Raw genomic sequence first — 20,641 nt, 5'->3', positions numbered from 1 at the left:
TGGTAGGTGTCGGTCATTCCATCATTGTTTTTATCTTTTCCGGATCCATCGATACTCCTTCTCGTGAACCCACATGCCCAAAAATTTCATCACCTCAAGCCAAAATTCACACTTGCTTAGCTAGGCATATAGCTGATTTCCTCAAAATACTCAATGTTTCCCCCAATTGATTTTCATGCTCCTCCCGATTTGTAGAGTATATCAAGATATCATCAATAAAAATTACCATAATTTGTTCTAAGTGTGGCTTGAAACCTTTGCATCAAATCCATAAATGCGAATGTGCATTAGTTAGCCCAAAAGACTTTATTATGAACTCAAAATGACCATATCTCGTTCTACATCCAGTCTTAGGTATATCTTCTTCGGCTATCCTCATCTGATGATACCCCGATCCCAAGTCTATCTTTAAAAACATTTGCTCCTCTTAACTGGTCAAATAAGTTACCTATTCGCGACAATAGGTATCAATTTCTCACATGTATTTTGTTCAATTCCCTATAGGTAACACATAACCTTAAGGTTCTATTTTTCTTCTTCACAAATAGAATTGGGGCTTCCCACAGGGATACACTAGGTCTTATGTAACATTTTTAAAAGTTCTTCCGATTGCTTCTTTAGCTCTACCATCTCAGCTAGAGCCATAAGATAAGGTGCTTTTCGTATCGACGTAGCATTGGGAATCAAATCTAATCTATATGAAAATCTACCACTATTCGTGGGGGTTATCCTAGCAAATCCCTAGAAATGCGTTAGGGAATTCTTTCACCACACGTGTGACATTAATCTCCTGAGAGAGTTTTATTAACAAACTTATCTCGTGATTATCTTCTGCTTCCTTTTCCCAAACTACTGATTGAGATTTCCTCTTCTTATCTCCCTTGCATTTTCGTGGTAGATCACTTTTTCCTCCTAATGATGCTCCTAATCTGACTATTCTAGTATCTCTATTATATAAGCCAAGGGAGGAGGTGTGGTGTCCTCTTTTGAAGTGACTAAAATACCCTTAATGATCTAATTAATGGAATGAAAAAAATTACAAAAGCAAATCATTTAAAAATTCTCATTCCAACTTGCCATTTAAAACAAGTTTAAAATGGTATATGCATCAAATACTTCAATCAAAAATTAAATTGACAAAATATTTATACCTTATAAAAAAAGATGGCATACATAACGTGCACATGAAAAGTCTGAACATTCACTACCTTTAATACTCTTTAATTCAGTTAAACCAACTCATTATTTTTGTTCTTTCTGTTCAATATTCATTCACAAAAAAGTTAATGTTAACAATCACTCACAACCTTTTTATTTTTTTACATTAGCGAATTAATATATCTAAATTTATCTAATTGTTGAATTTTTCACATTTAAGTTTAATCATAAATAAAGTACGAATGGAGTATCTAATAAAATAACAAATTTTGAAATTAACGCACGCATCGCGTGCATATGAAGGCTAGTAACATTTTATTACAACCCTATCTCTATTATATAAGGGAAGGGGGGAGCAATGGTGTCCTCTTTTGAAACGCCTATTTTTCCCCCCTTCCCTTTCTAAATTACAAAAGATATGTCAAAATCAAAATCTGCACTCAAAGAAAACTACCTAAAATAAATTTACAACACTCACTCACAAATCACTTAAAAGAAGAAACTTTACAATTCACCCATACAATTGAGAAAATCACGTTATAAAAATCATGCAAATCACAAAAATCATGCAAATCACAAAAATAATCAGGAAACTTTATTAAAACTTAAAATTAACATACAAACTAAAACTAGCTAATAACCTAGAACGTCAATATATACAAAAATATTTACAAAAATTTACTTACAAATCACTTTTCTCAAAAACCATTCAACAATTAATGGTGGGTCATGATAAAAGATATAGGTGTATTTATAGTGAAATCAGAATTTAGAAGTTAGACAAGGAAATAAATTATTTACTTTTTTATAGTGTTTCCTATATATAATGGAACTTTTACATATATTTGGACCTATTTTTTACTATTATATAATAGCGATTAATTATCAAGGTAAAAAGGTTTATGTAAAATATCATTCAAGAATTAAAGTACAACATATCTCTATTATATAAGGGAAGGGGGAGAGCTATGGTGTCCCCGAATGAAGAGACTATGTTACCTCCTTCCCATTCTAAATTACAAATTCACTTACAAATCAAAGGGGGCTTCAAACAAAAATATCAAAAATATAATTATAACAAGCACTTACAAGTCAACTAAAATCATAAAATTGCATAATTTACGTTATGCAAATCACTAAAATGAGAAAACTTTACAAAAACTTAAAATTCACTTACGAACTACAACCTATGAAAAAATTGACTTGAAATTAAAGTGTCTACTTTCTTTACACTTTATGAAGTATTGTACTTAATTCAAAAATCAACTAAAAAAATATAATATTAGAAATCATAAATAAATTCAATAAAATTTCTATTTTGTTCATAGAATTTAACTTTGAAAATTAAAAGAAAAAAACAAAAAGAATGGTGAGAGATTTAAGTGACAGAAACTAAACCAATCAAATTTTGCAACTAAAAACAATTATACTTCGTATGTCTAATATTCAAATTTTGACTCTTATGTCGAAGAAAAATCGAGTTTCTGTTTTGAAAAAAAATTCAAGTACGCATCGCGTGCAAAAAAATCTAGTATCTAACTAACCAATCCATTAAATAACATCATATGACCCCAAATCTATAGGTATCAAGTCTACCTTAAACTGAACTCCACCTATTTTTATTTCAATCTCACAATTCTTGAATTTCCAAGTACAATTAAATAAAGTTCCATCAGGATTACATATTACCATTTCAATCACTACTACATTTAGTTTACACTTTATTTTAGCTAAAAAGTTACTAGAAAGGAAAGAATGGGTAGCTCCCGAATGAAATAAAACATATGCATTAATTGAGTATACAGTAAAATAAGCCAGTTATGACAATACCTTCCTCGGCTTGAACGTTGGGCTCTTCGAACTCTTCTCCTTGAATGGAGAAGATTTTTCCGTGGATCCTTCCTTGGCCACCATAGAATCCACCTCGCCCACAACCTCCTTGATAGTTTCTGAAATTTACTTAGTCTGTACCCCGACCTTGATTCACAGGCCCTGCTCTGCTAGCATAGTTTCCAACATTGCTTTGGCCTTGCCTGGGCTACCTTCCTTCCTTATCTGGACAATATTTATCATATGTCACTAGTAGAAAAAAAGTTAATTTGCGTCTCCTGTGTCACACAACTGGCGAACCCACGCAGAAGTGTAGGGGGGAGTCATTTGCGTCGGATACAACGGGGGTTCGACGCAAATCATAAGTCATGTGCGTCAGATTTACACTAGTGTTCGACACAAAAAATTAAAGCAAATGGATGCATGATCAAATTGCGTCGGATATAATTAATGTACGACGCACATAATGAAAATAAAATGATACTTCATGTGCGTTATGCGTCGGATCTCATTATCCATGTGACGCACATGGTTCGCTTCCCCCATTTTTTGTTCTGGTCTCAATCCTCTCAAATAACCCTACCAACATTTTCACTTAGTCGTCTACCTCTCTTTCTCTCTCCTCCCTCCCTATCTCCCTCTCCCTTTCGCAAATTTCATCGCCTTTCATCTCCTTCACTCGTCAAAGTTCATCACTCATAGCCTGTCAAACTTCTCCTCCTTCACTAGTCACGATTTCATCACTCATCACATTTCATTGTCGATTCAGATTTGGAAAACATCGATCACTCTCGAAATTTTCGAAAAACACTCGTCGCACAACCTCCCTCTCTTCGGCGAAGGAACGCAGCCTCACTCATCGTTGGTTTAGATTTGAAGTTTTCGATTCTTAACGGAAAAATGGTTGGACATGAATTGAGGTTATGCATTTAATCGCTTCATTTTTTAAGTTTTTTTTTTTTGGAATTGATTCCTTTACATGAATTTTTAGGGTTTTTTTGTGTTAGTTATGTTTTTTTTCAATTTTTTTAATTTCGTTTCATCCTTAATTTCTATTCAAATTTGCGTTCTTTCTTTTATGCTTGTACTTCGTTCATTTATTTCGATTCAGATTTGGGTCATGTATTCCTGTATTTCATTTCATCATAATGAAATAAGTGATATTAATTTATGTAAAAGCTAAATCAACTTTCATTAGATTTAATTTTATACGAATTTTTCCAATCACTATATCGAATTTTTTGTTCGTTCGTTCGTAATTGATTCAATTTCGTTCGTTCATAAATGCTCGATCCCTCTCTTTCATCTTTTTTTTTGTCTCTTTTTTTGTTTCTTATTATTTGGCTTCCTCTAACCCCCCCCCCCCTTTTTCTCCCTTCAAATTCATACAATGAGTTGAGTTTTAACCAATTTCCTAACTGGGTTTTGTTCACTTCATTTATAGTTTTAAACCCATAAATTAGATTGCTTAAAAACTTATAGTAATCTCTTTGTTAGTTCTTGATTTCTTGGGAAAAAAAGGTAGGATTTTTATTTTGGACTTTTACCCAAATTTTCTTGGTGTTGGTTTTTTTGTGTGCAAAGTAAGAAACTTTCAATTATTTTGTCGAGATTGAAAGCTTGATCCATTTTTCTTCAATCAATTATTGGCATTTTTTCTTCCAAATTTGTGTCTTCAAATTATTTAGAGTACCCTAGAAAAAATCCTTAAGTGTGTGTGGGGAGTGTCCTATATGAAGTACTGAAAACAATGACAAATGGGAGCTCCAAAAAGACCAAGGTGTGTTTGTTTTTGTATGAGAAAATGCCCATAGCTTTTTTTCCTCTTCAAGAACATTAAAATAACAAAATGAAAAAAAATATGCACATAAATAATACTATTACTATTCTCTTTCATTTGGAAGGTTGAATTAATTATTGTTCTGTTGCATAAATGAAGCTTTAATGGCCCAAGACTTTGGTTAAGAAGTGGTTCAATATCAAGAATAAAGCTGAAGAATTTCATGCGGATGATGTCTTCTATGAAGGTGAAAATTTTTCCCCTTTTCCTTCTTCAATTAAACTTGACTCAGAAATACCATATTGATAATGATGATTTTGAAATGATCAATTTTGTTGAGTTTAAGTTTTTGGGTGATTTAAACTTGTTTTACTTTTACATTATACTGAACTCTACAATTTCATCCGTGTATAATTAATTCTGAATCAAAAGTGTTATATTCAGGTGTATTATTGAACCATTATCATATGAGCTCATATTGAGAGTTAAATATCTCTTGCATTCTCTTTTTACACCCTTTTTTTCCCTTTTTGTTCTCCTTTGAGGCTAAGAAAAAGGATTGCCTAATTTGAGAAGTTGAGTGTATGAATTTCATTGTTTTAGCAACTTTTGTTTGAAATGGTTCTTTATTCAGGTTGTGATCAAGATTGAAGTAACAACTTCACAAAGAGAGAGAGGCATACACTATCAAGAAAAGCAAGATGGGTTCAATATATATCACATTATATTGCATTTGGACCACTCTGCCCTTTTGATTCCATATATACTAATATTTCAAGAATCACTTTTTCCATTCAAATTTGTGCTTTAATCTCATAATTGCTCTTCTTCTAATGCTTTTTTTTCTCACTACCCATTCATAGCTTCAAATGAACTGATCTTAGAAAATGAGATATCTTTGTCTGTGTTTGTGTTGATCTTCATACTAGACTCATTGTTGGCTTATTGATAGAGTATTATACCAGTAATACTATTATTCGTAGTGTAAAACTTTTTTTTAATTATAAATATGCTTATTTGCGTCGTATATTACCTAAAATGTGACGCAAATGGCTTTTTTTATACGTAAAAAAAAGCCATTTGAGTCACATGTGATGCAATGACATTTTTTTAGGTATAATTAATGTCATTTGCGTCGCATGTAAGCTTACATGCGACGCAAAAGAATTATTTATGGGTATAAAAATGCCATTTTGCATCGCATGTAAGCTTACACGCGACGCAAATGGCATTTTTTTTAGGTATAAAAAAGTCATTTGCGTCGCATGTAACCTTACATGCGACGCAAATGACTCATATTTTGCGTCGAACACCAAACCGATGCAGATCACTTCTATGTTATTTCCGTCGAGACATGTGCCGTCAGACCGACTTCTGACGCAAATGGTGGTCCTAGGTCCGACGCAAATCAATGATTTTGTACTAGTGTGTCCTTCCATCTGACATAGGAGACAGTGGTTCCTACCCACACAATTCTTCCCTCTATGGTTCTTTCCACACTTCTCACACGATGTTCCTGAAGATCGAGTTGTAAACATCCTTCCATAAGACTCTTGCCTGGGCTTCTTACTTCCTCCTTTAACACCTTTACCTCTATTCCTCCTCTTAGTGACTTCCAGCTCACGCTGATAAATTCTATCCTGCTCCAATGCTCGAACATATAGCTCTTGAAAACTCGTCAAATCAGGTCGAAAAAAAAGCTAACCACCTTTATTTCAATTAGAATATTTGTATAACGGCCTACCCTCTCTGGTACTTAAAGTTAAACCCTTCGAATAACCTAGTCATTTTGAGCTTGTCTGTAATGACATAGTCCGACGCAAACTTAGACAACTCGGTGAACTTTGCAGCATAATCAATCACTGACATTTCCCCTTGACGTAAAAATAGAAACTCATTCTCCATCACTCGTTGCAAAGAGGGTGGGTAAAATCTCTCTCTAAGTTTTGCTAAGAACTTTTCCTAAGTAAATCAGGCTCCTAGGTTACATTTTTTATTGTTTTCCACCACATGTTAGCTTGACTCTCAAGATAGAAGAAAGCTAATCTAACTCTTAATTACATTGGACAATTCACACAATCCAAAAATTTTTCCATATATAATATCCAATTTTCAAATTTTACAGGGTCAACTGTTCCATCATATGTTGTGAGTTTATTACGAGTTGTTATACGTTTGTAGAACTTACTTTCTTCGTTATTCTTACTCTGCTGTTGTTTTTCTAATAAAGATAATAGTTAGAGTTCATGTCCTTTAAACATTTTGCCCTAGCCTCAGCTGAGTTGGGCTGGGGTTCTTCTTCCGCCATAATAGTTTGCATACTCTAACAAGGGCCTAAATAATAACATAGCTTATATTAGATCATGTACACGCATATAATGTGTTACCACATAACAAGATTCAATACCAACTACTATAACACACTAACTCTTGGTCTAGATAGCCAAGTTCAAATTTTAATACAACCCTCAAATCAAGCATAATTTTAGGAGTTTAGAGAATTAGAAAAATAATACTTTTTTAAGAAAATTCTTGCAAATAAAACAACTTATAACATCTTAACCAACAAATACAACTAAGGAACTTGTCTTCCATCACTCTCTAGTTAATGTAGAATTATTTTCGAGCATAGCCATTTTCATTGCTGCTAGCACTTGTAGTCTCATCTCCAGGCTCGTAGTTGGGTCCATAAAAGCTGCAACTACCCTTATTGACCCCTATACTACTATTGGCGCTCGATCCATCAGACTGCCTCGACCTTTCGCTGGTAGTAAATTGCCTCTCATATAGATGACTTTGCTCCTCCCTCTTTTGCAAACGGGTTCCATAGCTCCCCAATGTAGGTTTCGTGTCACAATAAGCTTACCTTTTAGTTCATCTCATTAATGGTAATCTCTATTTCTACCATAATCTCATCAACTGTGACTTTCCACCTAACTTCTCTCTTATCAACATCCTCTAACCTTCTCCTAATTCCATGGATAAAACCATTAGCAAGGTACAACACAAGTAGCTCCTAATAAATATTCCTAAAGGATATCCAAGGTTTACTACATGGTAGGATTTTAACAATAGTATAAGCTTGAATCTCAAGGCGGATGTAATGGTTTTCTCCATAAACTACCTGCTCATTATACCTTTGTATGTACTCCAACACCCTCCTCGCATTACCTCTAGCTTCTCCTCCTTCTATGCCACCTGCATCTAACGCATCCGAGTCCATCATATAATCATTCTCTTCAACCACCTCCCTCTTAATAGTGCTAACATGGCTCCTTCGACTTGTCATCTACAAGTCATATTTGGACAAATGCTTAGTAAATTATCCATATTCACAATAATCATAAAACCATTCATAAGTATATCCAGAAACACTAATTACGAACCATAATTCATAACAATTTCATCCAAGCACATAATCCTTTTAATTCCTTTATATTAATACATACATATTCCGTTAGCTCGATCAGTAATCATCCTCAACATTAACTTACACTTAGTCCTACACATGTTATGCTCATCATATTCCATCTCAATATCATTATCTTCTCTTTTCACAGTTTTATAGTGTCTAATTTGATTTATATTAACACTTTCTCCATATCTATGCATTACACCTTTATAGCTTCAACTAAATTTTAACTTATAACTTATTCCGTTCACAACATAATTTTAGATCAATGGATACCCTTTTTTGTTACATAAATTTCATTCAACTATAAGAGAGAATCACACATCACTCAACTCAACTTACTTATGTGTAACGCCCCGACTTCTAAGCATCACTATTAGGTTAATTAATTAAAAAGATTAGCAGCAGAAGACCTTCCTAGCTTAGTCGGTGCGTCACTGCCGTACTCTCCACACAGGAAAGTACAAGGCAACATTCTTTCATGTCACTAAACCTTAATAATAGTGGTAGTAGTTCTAGAAATATATATATAAATAGCTTAAGTATGGCTAATGTTACGCAATTTAGTGATCATAAACTTGGACTACATAACCGTCATAATCGCATGAATTAAAGTAATTTAATCCTCACTGCTACGTCATCCCATCTTCGTATGTATACCTAAAACAGAAAAACAAAACGTCATGAGCCGAGGCTCAGTAACATACTACTCTAACATCGTAAATTCATTTCAATTCATTTTATTTGCAAACAGGGAGAAGAGAATATAGTAAAAATCATTTTGTAAACATACACTTCGAATCAGGAATTAAAAAGTCATTTTCATTCATATAATCTCCATTATCCCATTTCGTTATCAGGAAACTTTATTTAGTTACTTTGGCAAGTACAGAGAAGGCATAGCCACCGAGGATATTCATCCCCCATCAGAAGGTGGCATATAATGCCAGGCAAAGCCACCGAGGACATTGTCCCCCATCAGAAGGTGGCATATAATGCCATAATGCGGGTGCCACCGAGGACGTTGTCCCCCATCAGAAGGTGGCATTGCCGCCAGATAACATAATGACACGTGCACGGCCTAGAGAACATAGTACTGCCATTCACCATCTTTCACTTTCATTTATCATGTTTCGTTTGTTTATCATTCATCGGCACAAGCCATATATCTCTCATCAATCATACTTGAGCATCAAAACTCATAAGATCATCATTTACGAAAATCATTCGAAATTAATTTAATCCCACACTCCATATGAGAATCACATCGTAAAATGCTTAATATAATTATAAACATCATTTCACAAACACATTTCGAAGGGGATCATGGGTGTTAGCAATAGATGTTACATAGCCGCACATTTTATATCCCGCACACCATATAAAACATAGCATAAACATTATATAAAAGCACCATAAAACGCAGTTGGAAGGGGAGTGTGGGTGTTAGCAGTAGACGTTACCTGGAATCCTGCTTAACAACCTTGATCGTAGGGGAAGACTTGTAATATCTCTTCCTTTTTAATCTAATAATAAATTCAGGAATTAATGAAGACTTATTAATATTTTATTCTGAATTTTGGGTTTACTGATCCATTTCCATCATGTGTCCATTTTAGGAGGTGTGTACTAGTTTTATATATTAGCGTCTTTGGTGGTTGATAAAAAGTAGCAGGTGCCTTTTTCACTTAACAACTTAGCGTCTAAGTCGTAATTCATTATTTATAGACGACGTCTTACCATAACCATTTCGTATTTTATAATTTCAAAATGTTATATTTTGTTAACCTTTATCTCAAAACTTCATTCTACTAGTCATAGGGTCCCTTTAAACATATTATTCGTCATTTTATAAATTAAAATAGTGGTCATTAATCTTATGGTTCATGATTATACTTAATGACTTGTAATTATAAAACTCATAATAGAATTCTTACGTTCTTGTAGTTTAATTCGTATATAATTATCTGCTACCTTAACATATACAAATTTAACAAGTAAACTATACTTATTTACTATTACTCTTTAATTAATATATTATAATTATATGAAATATAATATTAAAACATACTACATCGTCATTTAATCATTTATTAGTCATAAGACCCCTTTAAACATATTCGTTATTTAATCGAAACAATAGCCATTAATTCCATAATTCAAGAATCCAGCTTAATAACTTGTAACTATAGACCTCGTAATATAACTATTTTATTCGTGTAATATATGTAAGTGCCTGCGTGAATCTGACAAGTGGTATATACTTAACTTTCATTATTCTTTAGTTGATATATTAGTTAGAGTTATATGAAATATATTATTAAAACAAATCATTATTTATTAGTCATAGTTAAGTTCATATAAACAAATCACAATTATTATATCTAGTGAGTTCTTTATTATGTTTGTGTTATTAGATCATGAATATATTTGACTAACCATCTCAATATTCCATTCATTTATTAATTTAGTAAAGTCATCCTAAAACACTAAGCCGAAATAGTTTGTTCATTTACTGATTTAATTAAATCAGTCCAAGTAATAGGATATAAGGTCCAAAACTAAACATGACTTATACCCATGTAAACTATAAAGAGAATTAAGAGTGAAGTGTGTTATGTTCATCATACCCACTGATTCAAATACTGAGGCACGACAGAGAGGACTCCAGCAAGGACGGTCGGAGCTCCAGCGACTGAACGACGAGTCGAGGAAGAACGTAACGTGGCGTCGTGGCGGTGGGCTGGCGGTGCTGGGGCGGCGCGCGCGGTCAGCGACACGACGAGGAGACGAGAGAGAGAGAAAAAACTGGGCGAGAGGAGAGAGAGAAGAAACTGAGCAACGGAGAAGGGGATAGGCTGGGTTGGCGCCGCGGTGGGTTACGTACAGGGGGTCGTCGTCGGAGGGTGGTGGTGCTGTGGTGGCTGAATAGAAAACAAAGGGGTGAGGGAGAGTTGCGAAAAACAAAGGAGAGAGAGAGGGAGGAGTTGTGCGAAAATAGGGGAATTTATGGGGTGGTTTTGGAGGCGGTTTTCCGGCGATAATCTCAGGAGGTTTTAGTGAATTTGTTAGTGATGACTGAGTGAGGAATGGTGGTTTGAGGGAATGAAGATGACTATTTATAGCCATTGTTGAGCTTCAACCTTTGCCCAATTGGGTTGATGAATTTGAATGGATAAAAATGGGTTATTGGGTAATTTTGTTTGATTAATGAATTTTATATGAACATGAGTTTGATTGAACAAGAATAATCCATTTTAGAGTTAGAATTCATGGGTGGGTTTTTTGAAGAAAACCAAAATGGAGCAAATATGGGTATATATAGTCATTGTTGGGGATCCAAATAGAAAGAAAGAATTGAATTTTTGGAGGTAGTTTGGGTTGGATTAGAGTTATAAATCGAGAAAGAGTTTGTTTGTGTATAATAATCCATTTTGAGTTAGAAATTCATGGATGGGTCTCTTTGAGAAGAGAAACCGAGATGGAGAAGAAAACTCTGAGTTACTGTTTCTCACATTCTTCTTTTTCCTTTTCTTTTTCTCTTCTTTTCTTTTCTCTTTTTCTTTTCCTTTTTATGCCATCAATTATTTAGTAATTAATTTGTTATTTATTTGTTTTCTTACTTTAACTAATGAAATCATCTAACATAACTTATTATTAAAGAAAAATTTTAGCCACTAATTATTATTAACTAATTTAAGGAAGTTTAAATTTTCGTGATATTACATCCTTACCCCCTTAGAAAAAGTTTCGTCCTCGAAACTTGAGAAAAATAATGGGTTATGCGTAGAAAATCTTTTAAACGTATTCGACATTCTTCTTGCTCCGTCTTGGCCCTTTGTCGATTTCCGTGCAGTAGTTCCATCATCATGACCTCATCAATCCGTTCGATTATGTTTGCAAGTCTCCCGTGGCATCTCCGAATACGGGGTCATTTCGTAAAACGTCAATTCTGGCCCTTATTTCATCTAGTGAAACATCAGGCTCTTGGTTCCCATTTCCGCCATTAGTAGGATCGCTTTCACTTGAAGCCATTTCTAATACATTAATTATATCAGAATCATCACATGTTCATGCACAAGCATCATAGAGTAAATATAAAAAATATTTCCCGTCCCGTTCCTAACACTCACGCTCATATCGTTTTTATTTACCATTTTCATAATCAGATAAATCTCCTTCTTAAAACCATTTTATAACTTTTTAACCTAATTCTTTTATTTATTTTTATATCCTATGTCTCATTTTAACTTTCTTTTCCCTAAAAACTCTTTGGCATGAAAACCCGAGTTTCACTAATGGTCCTCAGAACCTTTGCTCTGATACCACTCTGTAACGCTCCGACTTCTAAGCATCACTATCAGGTTAATTAATTACAAAGATTAGCAGCGGAAGACCTTCCTAGCTTAGTCGGTGCGTCACTGACGTACTCTCCACACAGGAAAGTACAAGGCAACATTCTTTCATGTCACTAAACCTTAATAATAATGGTAGTAGTTCTAGAAATATATATAAATAGCTTAAGTATAGCTAATGTTACGCAATTTAGTGATCATAAACTTGGACTACATAACCGTCATAGTCGCATGAATTAAAGTAATTTGATCCTCACTGCTACGTCATCCCATCTTCGTATGTATACCTAAAACCGAAAAACAAAACGTCATGAGCTGAGGCTCAGTAACATACTACTCTAACATCGTAAATTCATTTCAATTCATTTTATTTGCAAACAGGGAGAAGAGAATATAGTAAAAATCATTTCGTAAACATACACTTCGAATCAGGAATTAAAAAGTCATTTTCATTCATATAATCTCCATTATCCCATTTCGTTATCAGGAAACTTTATTTGGTTACTTTGGCGAGTACAGAGAAGGCATAGCCACCGAGGATATTCATCCCCCATCAGAAGGTGGCATATAATGCCAGGCAAAGCCACCGAGGACATTGTCCCCCATCAGAAGGTGCATATAATGCCATAATGCGGGTGCGCACCAAGGACGTTGTCCCATCAGAAGGTGGCGTTGCCGCCAGATAAATAATGACACGTGCACGGCCTAGAGAACATAGTATGCCATTCACCATCTTTCACTTTCATTTATCATGTTTCGTTTGTTTAGCATTCATCGGCATAAGCCATAGATCTCTCATCAATCATACTTGAGCATCAATAACTCATAAGATCATCATTTACGAAAATCATTCGAAATTAATTTAATCCCACAATCCATATGAGAATCACATCGTAAAATGCTTAATATAATTATAAACATCATTTCACAAACACATTTCGAAGGGGATCATGGGTGTTAGCAATAGATGTTACATAGTCGCACATTTTATATCCCGCACACCATATAAAACATAGCATAAATATTATATAAAAGCACCATAAAACGCAATTGGAAGGGGAGTGCGGGTGTTAGCAGTAGACGTTACCTGTAATCCTGCTTAACAACCTTGATCGTAGGGGAAGGCTTGTAATATCTCTTCCTTTTTAATCTAATAATAAATTCAGGAATTAATGAAGACTTATTAATATTTTATTTTGAATTTTGGGTTTACTGATCCATTTCCATCATGTGTCCATTTTAGGAGGTGTGTACTAGTTTTATATATTAGCGTCTTTGGTGGTTGATAAAAAGTCGCAGGTGCCTTTTTCACTTAACAACTTAGCGTCTAAGTCGTAATTCATTATTTATAGACGACGTCTTACCATAACCATTTCGTATTTTATAATTTCAAAACGTTATATTTTGTTAACCTTTATCTCAAAACTTCATTCTACTAGTCATAGGGTCCCTTTAAACATATTATTCGTCAGTTTATAAATTAAAACAGTGGTCATTAATCTTATGGTTCATGATTATACTTAATGACTTGTAATTATAAAACTCGTAATAGAATTCTTATGTTCTTGTAGTTTAATTAGTATATAATTATCTGCTACCTTAACATATACTTCCTCCGTTTCTAAATAAGTGCAACGTTTCTTGTTTTCACGTTTGCCAATGCATTATTCTAACTATTAATATCTTCAATTATCAATAAGTAAAAATTATAAAAAGTTGATATTAAAAAATTCACATTCAGACGAATCTAACAAGATCCCACATGACTATGTTTTTCCTAAACCCTAAATCACCAAAGCTAATTAAAGTTTAAACTGTGAATAGTAAACACTATGCAAATGTTGCACTTATTTAGAAACGGAGGAAGTACAAATTTAACAAGTAAACTATACTTATTTACTATTACTCTTTAATTGATATATTATAATTATATGAAATATAATATTAAAACATACTACATCGTCATTTAATCATTTATTAGTCATAAGACCCCTTTAAACATATTCGTTATTTAATCGAAACAATAGCCATTAATTCCATGATTCAAGAATCCAGCTTAATAACTTGTAACTATAGACCTCGTAATATAATATTTTATTCGTGTAATATGTAAGTGCTGCGTGAATCTGACAAGTGGTATATACTTAACTTTCATTATTCTTTAGTTGATATATTAGTTAGAGTTATATGAAATATATTATTAAAACAAATCATTATTTATTAGTCATAGTTAAGTTCATATAAACAAATCACAATTATTATATTATTGAGTTCTTTATTATGTTTGTGTTATTAGATCATGAATATATTTGACTAACCATCTCAAATTCCATTCATTTATTAATTTAGTAAAGTCATCCTAAAACACTAAGCCGAAATAGTTTGTTCATTTACTGATTTAATTAAATCAGTCCAAGTAATAGGATATAAGGTCCAAAACTAAACATGACTTATACCCATGTAAACTATAAAGAGAATTAAGAGTGAAGTGTGTTATGTTCATCATACCCACTGATTCAAATACTGAGGCACGACAGAGGAGACTCCAGCAAGGACGGTCGGAGCTCCAGCGACTGAACGACGAGTCGAGGCAGAACGTAACGTGGAGTCGTGGCGGTGGGCTGGCGGTGCTGGGGCGGCGCGCGCGGTCAGCGACACGACGAGGAGACGAGAGAGAGAGAAAAAACTGGGCGAGAGGAGAGAGAGAAGAAATGAGCAACGGAGAAGGGGATAGGCTGGGTTGGCGCCGCGGTGGGTTACGTACAGGGGGTCGTCGTCGGAGGGTGGTGGTGCTGTGGTGGCTGAATAGAAAACAAAGGGGTGAGGGAGAGTTGCGAAAAACAGAGGAGAGAGAGAGGGAGGAGTTGTGCGAAAATAGGGGAATTTATGGGGTGGTTTTGGAGGCGGTTTTCCGGCGATAATCTCAGGAGGTTTTAGTGAATTTGTTAGTGATGACTGAGTGAGGAATGGTGGTTTGAGGGAATGAAGATGACTATTTATAGCCATTGTTGAGCTTCAACCTTTGCCCAATTGGGTTGATGAATTTGAATGGATAAAAATGGGTTATTGGGTAATTTTGTTTGATTAATGAATTTTATATGAGCATGAGTTTGATTGAACAAGAATAATCCATTTTAGAGTTAGAATTCATGGGTGGGTTTTTTGAAGAAAACCAAAATGGAGCAAATATGGGTATATATAGTCATTGTTGGGGATCCAAATAGAAAGAAAGAATTGAATTTTTGGAGGTAGTTTGGGTTGGATTAGAGTTATAAATCAAGAAAGAGTTTGTTTGTGTATAATAATCCATTTTGAGTTAGAAATTCATGGATGGGTCTCTTTGTGAAGAGAAACCGAGATGGAGAAGAAAACTCTGAGTTACTGTTTCTCACATTCTTCTTTTTCCTTCTCTTTTTCTCTTCTTTTCTTTTCTCTTTTTCTTTTCCTTTTTATGCCATCAATTATTTAGTAATTAATTTGTTATTTATTTGTTTTCTTACTTTAACTAATGAAATCATCTAACATAACTTATTATTAAAGAAAAATTTCAGCCACTAATTATTATTAATTAATTTAAGAAAGTTTAAATTTTCGGGATATTACATTATGATTCACATTTCACATTCATATACTAAAAACCACATATTTACAAATCATGCGCATCTATACTTATCTATTTGCAGCTTGGAATTTTTTCCCCACCAAAAGTTCAACTTTTACCACATTTAGAACTTCGACACTTTTGAGTTTTCAAAATCGTAGTGTTTCAAATACTCGATTTATTTTTAAAACTTTTGGCTCTGATACCAACTGTAATATCCCACACCAAAATACCCTCTTAGATAAGTACATCTATAGTAGCGGAAGCTCCAAAGTGGGTAACTATTAGCTGGATCTCCCTTAAGCCTAAGATTAAGAGAATGAGCATTTTACAACATGAACTATTAAAATTTACTTACAAAACAACCATCTTTAAACTTCAAAATCAAAATACTACAAAAATGAAAAAAGCACCATTGTTTTTCAGATATTGTCCACCATCTTAAAACAACAAAAAATCCAAGTCTTCACAAGAGCATATGACATCCATACATAAATATTAACAACCACCTACAAAATGATAATTAACTGTCCTCCGCCGAGAGAGGTTCAAAGAACAAAACACAAGCTAGCAAAGCTAAGTACACTAGTAGAACTTTTGGAAAATATTATGGTGGTTGAACTATGTTTTTCTTTCATAATTACTTTATTTCAAAAGACCATCCCAAAACAATATAATGTGACATCATCAAATATTCACATCCTTGTTTCTTCCTTACTACCATTAGATTTTTCTCTATTGATATCAATCATTTTCATTTAATCCTTGTGGGGAAAGTGAACACGGTTAGATAAGGGTCGCCACGATCGACGGTCTATAAACTGTGGAGGTCGACACCTTCCTTTTTACCACATGCTTGCAAGACTTTCAGGACATATCCCTAGTAGCTACTAGACACCACGCTCGCCTGCAATTTATAACTTACTAACGGCAGCTATGAGACACCATGTTCACCTGCAATTGTTGTTCATCACCGGTCATGACTACTTTCCCCTTATTTTAGGTGATAACACAAGCACAATGATAATTTTAATTCCTCTCAATTTTTATCAAGTCATTAATTGATATAACTTGTAAGAAATGGACCTAGCTTCGTGAGGAAAGATTTATATAAGTGTAACTTTCACAAGGTTTATCACAAAAGTAATTATTAGGAAACTAACAATTTGAAATAAATAGAAAAAAATATATGGATTCCTTATACAACATAAGAATTAAAGTATTTGTTTCATAAACGTAAGTCATTCGATTATTACTCTTAGAGTTGTTGTAGCAAGTTTAAAAGTTGGGTGAGGAAACTATTATCATTTGATATTAGAAATTATGGCTTGGTAAGTAAAGATTTTAGAATATATATTTGTAATTAGACTTGGTGAGAGATTTACCAAATAATTAAGTACTCCATGATAATATCTTTCATTGCAATTTTTTTTTTGAAAACTTATCATTAACAAGTCAATCAAGTTCAATGAAGTTATAGGAAGTATATTAAATAATTTCTTGATAAAGGAACTTATTACTATTTACCCAATGGTCACTTAGCCTTTGAAACATATCATAATTTCATCCTTAAAATAATATTTCAAATAATTCTTGGAAATCTGGAATGTAACCACAACTTCTATTAAAAAGTGAAACTCAATTGTAGAAATGAAATTTTCTAGCAGAACTTAAAATGACCGTAACTTCCTCATACGAAATCCAAATCGGACAATTCTTGTGTCGATCTTGAGTAACTTTTAATACGAATAACTTTTAGGCAAAGCATTTTGGCCAAAAATCCCCATAAAATGTCAAAAAGCATGTTTTAATATAACTCGTCCAAATTCTTACGAGAAGGTAGAAGTTTATATTTCCATTTTAATCTATTCACAAGCACTTGGGTTCTTCTATCACAAACAACAATTTGACAATAAAATATAGCCCTTAATTTCATTAATCTCACAAGATCAAATACTCAAGCAAAATATTAAACCATTTACTAAGAAAGATTTTCATTTCTCGGTCATATACAGTTAGATTTCAACTTGCACCTCATAGCTCCACAATCAAATCACAAGAAACATATAATCATCGTAAAAAACATGCAAGAGTCTACGAAAATAATTTTTCTCGAAATGGCAAAACCCACATGCATGCACTTATTTACAACAAAACTTTTACCTAAATGTCATTTCAAACCTAAAGAGAGTTTATAACTTGTGTACCTTAATCCTCTTTGTTCATCTCTTTTTTCTTCCCCCAAATGTAGAATTTTCGGGCTTTTCTATAATCTCAAAGTGTTCAAGTTAGTTACTTCATCTTACCAAACGATATTAAGAACAAAACTTGCTCTTTCCTAAAAAAATCTAGCTCACCTTTACCTTTTTAGACTCGAGCTTGGGGTGTTTTTCCACTCCTTGGAAATTTTCCTTACTAATACCTTGTATACATACTACGGAGAAAAATAACGAGTTTGCATGCCAGATTGGGTAGAAAAATAGGTAAGAAATTGAATAGAGAAGGGTGGGTTCAAACTTAGTTTTTCCTTTTTCTTTTGTTCTCTTTCTTCCTTATTACTCTCACTTTCACTCAACCACCAAATAACCAATTCAAGCCAATTCAAGACCATCCCCCAATTTCAATCAAGGAGGCGGTTACCAAGTCCTTTTTTTCTTGCTGTTGGGGTTTTAGTTTGATGGGGTCTAGGGGTTGGGGTTGTAATTTGTGAGTTTTTATGTTGGGTTTAAGGGGAGGTAATTAAGGGTGTTAGTGGTTGATGCCATAGGTAACTAATTTTCCTTCTTTTTTTATTATATTAGCTACCTTTACTTTCCTAACCTCCCAATAACTATTAATCAAAGCTTTTGAATTTATCCACTTGCATATTTTAATACAACATTGTCCCTCCTTTGTTTCTATTTAACCCAAAAGGATATCAAACTTGTCTCTTGTTCGTCCCACCAACCTCATATACTAATTTATAATCTCCCTTTATAACTTATTAAATACGATTATTACTATATTCCTAAAAATGATCTCATATTACCAATTACATTATATTTTCTCCTCTAACTTCTCGACTAAATAAACAAAGGTACAAGTATAGATAACGTAAGTCACATACCATAAACAAATCAGAATTTTACCCATCTTTACTACCTATATAATAATATAAAAAAATACAAAATAGAATTATCGTATTGTTGGGTGGCTATTACACTCGTAACCTTTAATAACTGAAATAAAAAAGATATCTTTGATGTTGTAACTGAAAATTGCTTAGATTTATTCCTTAGATTTTGTAACTAAAGATTTGATACTAAATTCCGTAACTTACGTCCTCTCATTAACCCTATTTCACTAATACATAAATGACCTAATGCAACCCCTGAAAACTGTTGCAATAGAGCCCAAAACCATTGCAATAGAGCTATTGCAACGGTTGAACAACCATTGTTGTTGCTGTCGTTGCATTAGACCTAGTGCAACGGTTTTTAGGTCTATTGCAACGGCTACCACAAACCTGTTGTAATAGGTGATATCTATTGCATTAGATATAGAGCCTATTGCAACGCCTCTATGCCTACAAAAAAGGCCTAGGAAATCGGTTAAAAATTGTCTAGAAAATCGGACTATAACACATCTCCATCTCACAAGTGTCCTAGGTTAAGAGACCGGTTATAATATCTGGTTTCTTTGTTTATTTAGGAGACCAGTTAACAGGTAAAATCAGTCTCTTAGATAAGTGTATATATAATATGTAAAGAGGTTAGGAGACCATTTAACATTAAAAATCAGTCTCGTTACCTTACCCTTTGAAACCATTTATTGACCACAACCGATTTCTTAGGTTTATTATGCGTTTTTTAAAGTACAATGTTACAATATACATACATTATCCTATATTTGTGGCTCCTTGTATGTACCCTTTTTTTTAATAAAACAATTTATTTTTTCTAATTTTTTTGGACAGGTTTGTATAACAATTTATTAAATATAAATTCTTGCTTGCTTTATTCATCATGTCAAAAAATATTTGCTACATTTAATTTATATACAAAACCAATTTTATTCAAAGCATCAATTTCTTCTAATAATGTCTTAAAATAAAGTTTCTATAATCTAATGCTAGCTACTAAAACTAAAATTCTAAAATAATCAAATAATACATACAATTCAAACTTGTCCGTCGTCTTCAATCTTCATCGTCTTGTGTTTGATTGTTTAAATAATTCACCAACATATCTCTTAGCTTGTCAATCATCTTTTGGGAATAAGTGCTAGGAATCCCCATCGTCTTCAATCTCCATCGTCTTCAATCTCCATCGTCTTGTGTTTGATTGTTTAAATAATTCAACCACATATATCTTAGCTCATCAATCATCTCTTGGGAATAAGTGCTAGGAATCCCCGTCGTCTTCAATCTCCACCGTCTTGTGTTTGTTTGTTTAAATAATTCACCCACAAAAAGGAGGACAAGTACACAGCCGCCAAAACAATGTGTTTGCCTTAGTAGAAGCATA

General features: G+C 33.5%; 1 long non-coding RNA gene across 1 annotated transcript; it reads left to right on the top strand.

Annotated features, from left to right (window-relative positions):
- The first annotated feature begins 2,974 nt into the window (after positions 1 to 2,974).
- Positions 2,975 to 5,691, top strand: LOC125492633 (uncharacterized). The gene is made up of 2 exons (XR_007269282.2): positions 2,975 to 5,015; positions 5,403 to 5,691. It is a non-coding gene; the product is annotated as an uncharacterized LOC125492633 (long non-coding RNA).
- The last annotated feature ends 14,950 nt before the right edge of the window (positions 5,692 to 20,641 follow it).

This window comes from Beta vulgaris, chromosome 8 (genome assembly GCF_026745355.1).
Source record: "Beta vulgaris subsp. vulgaris cultivar EL10 chromosome 8, EL10.2, whole genome shotgun sequence".
Classification (NCBI taxonomy): domain Eukaryota; kingdom Viridiplantae; phylum Streptophyta; class Magnoliopsida; order Caryophyllales; family Amaranthaceae; genus Beta; species Beta vulgaris.
Note: the sequence above shows the minus strand (reverse complement) of the source record. Positions and strands in the feature narration are given on the sequence as shown.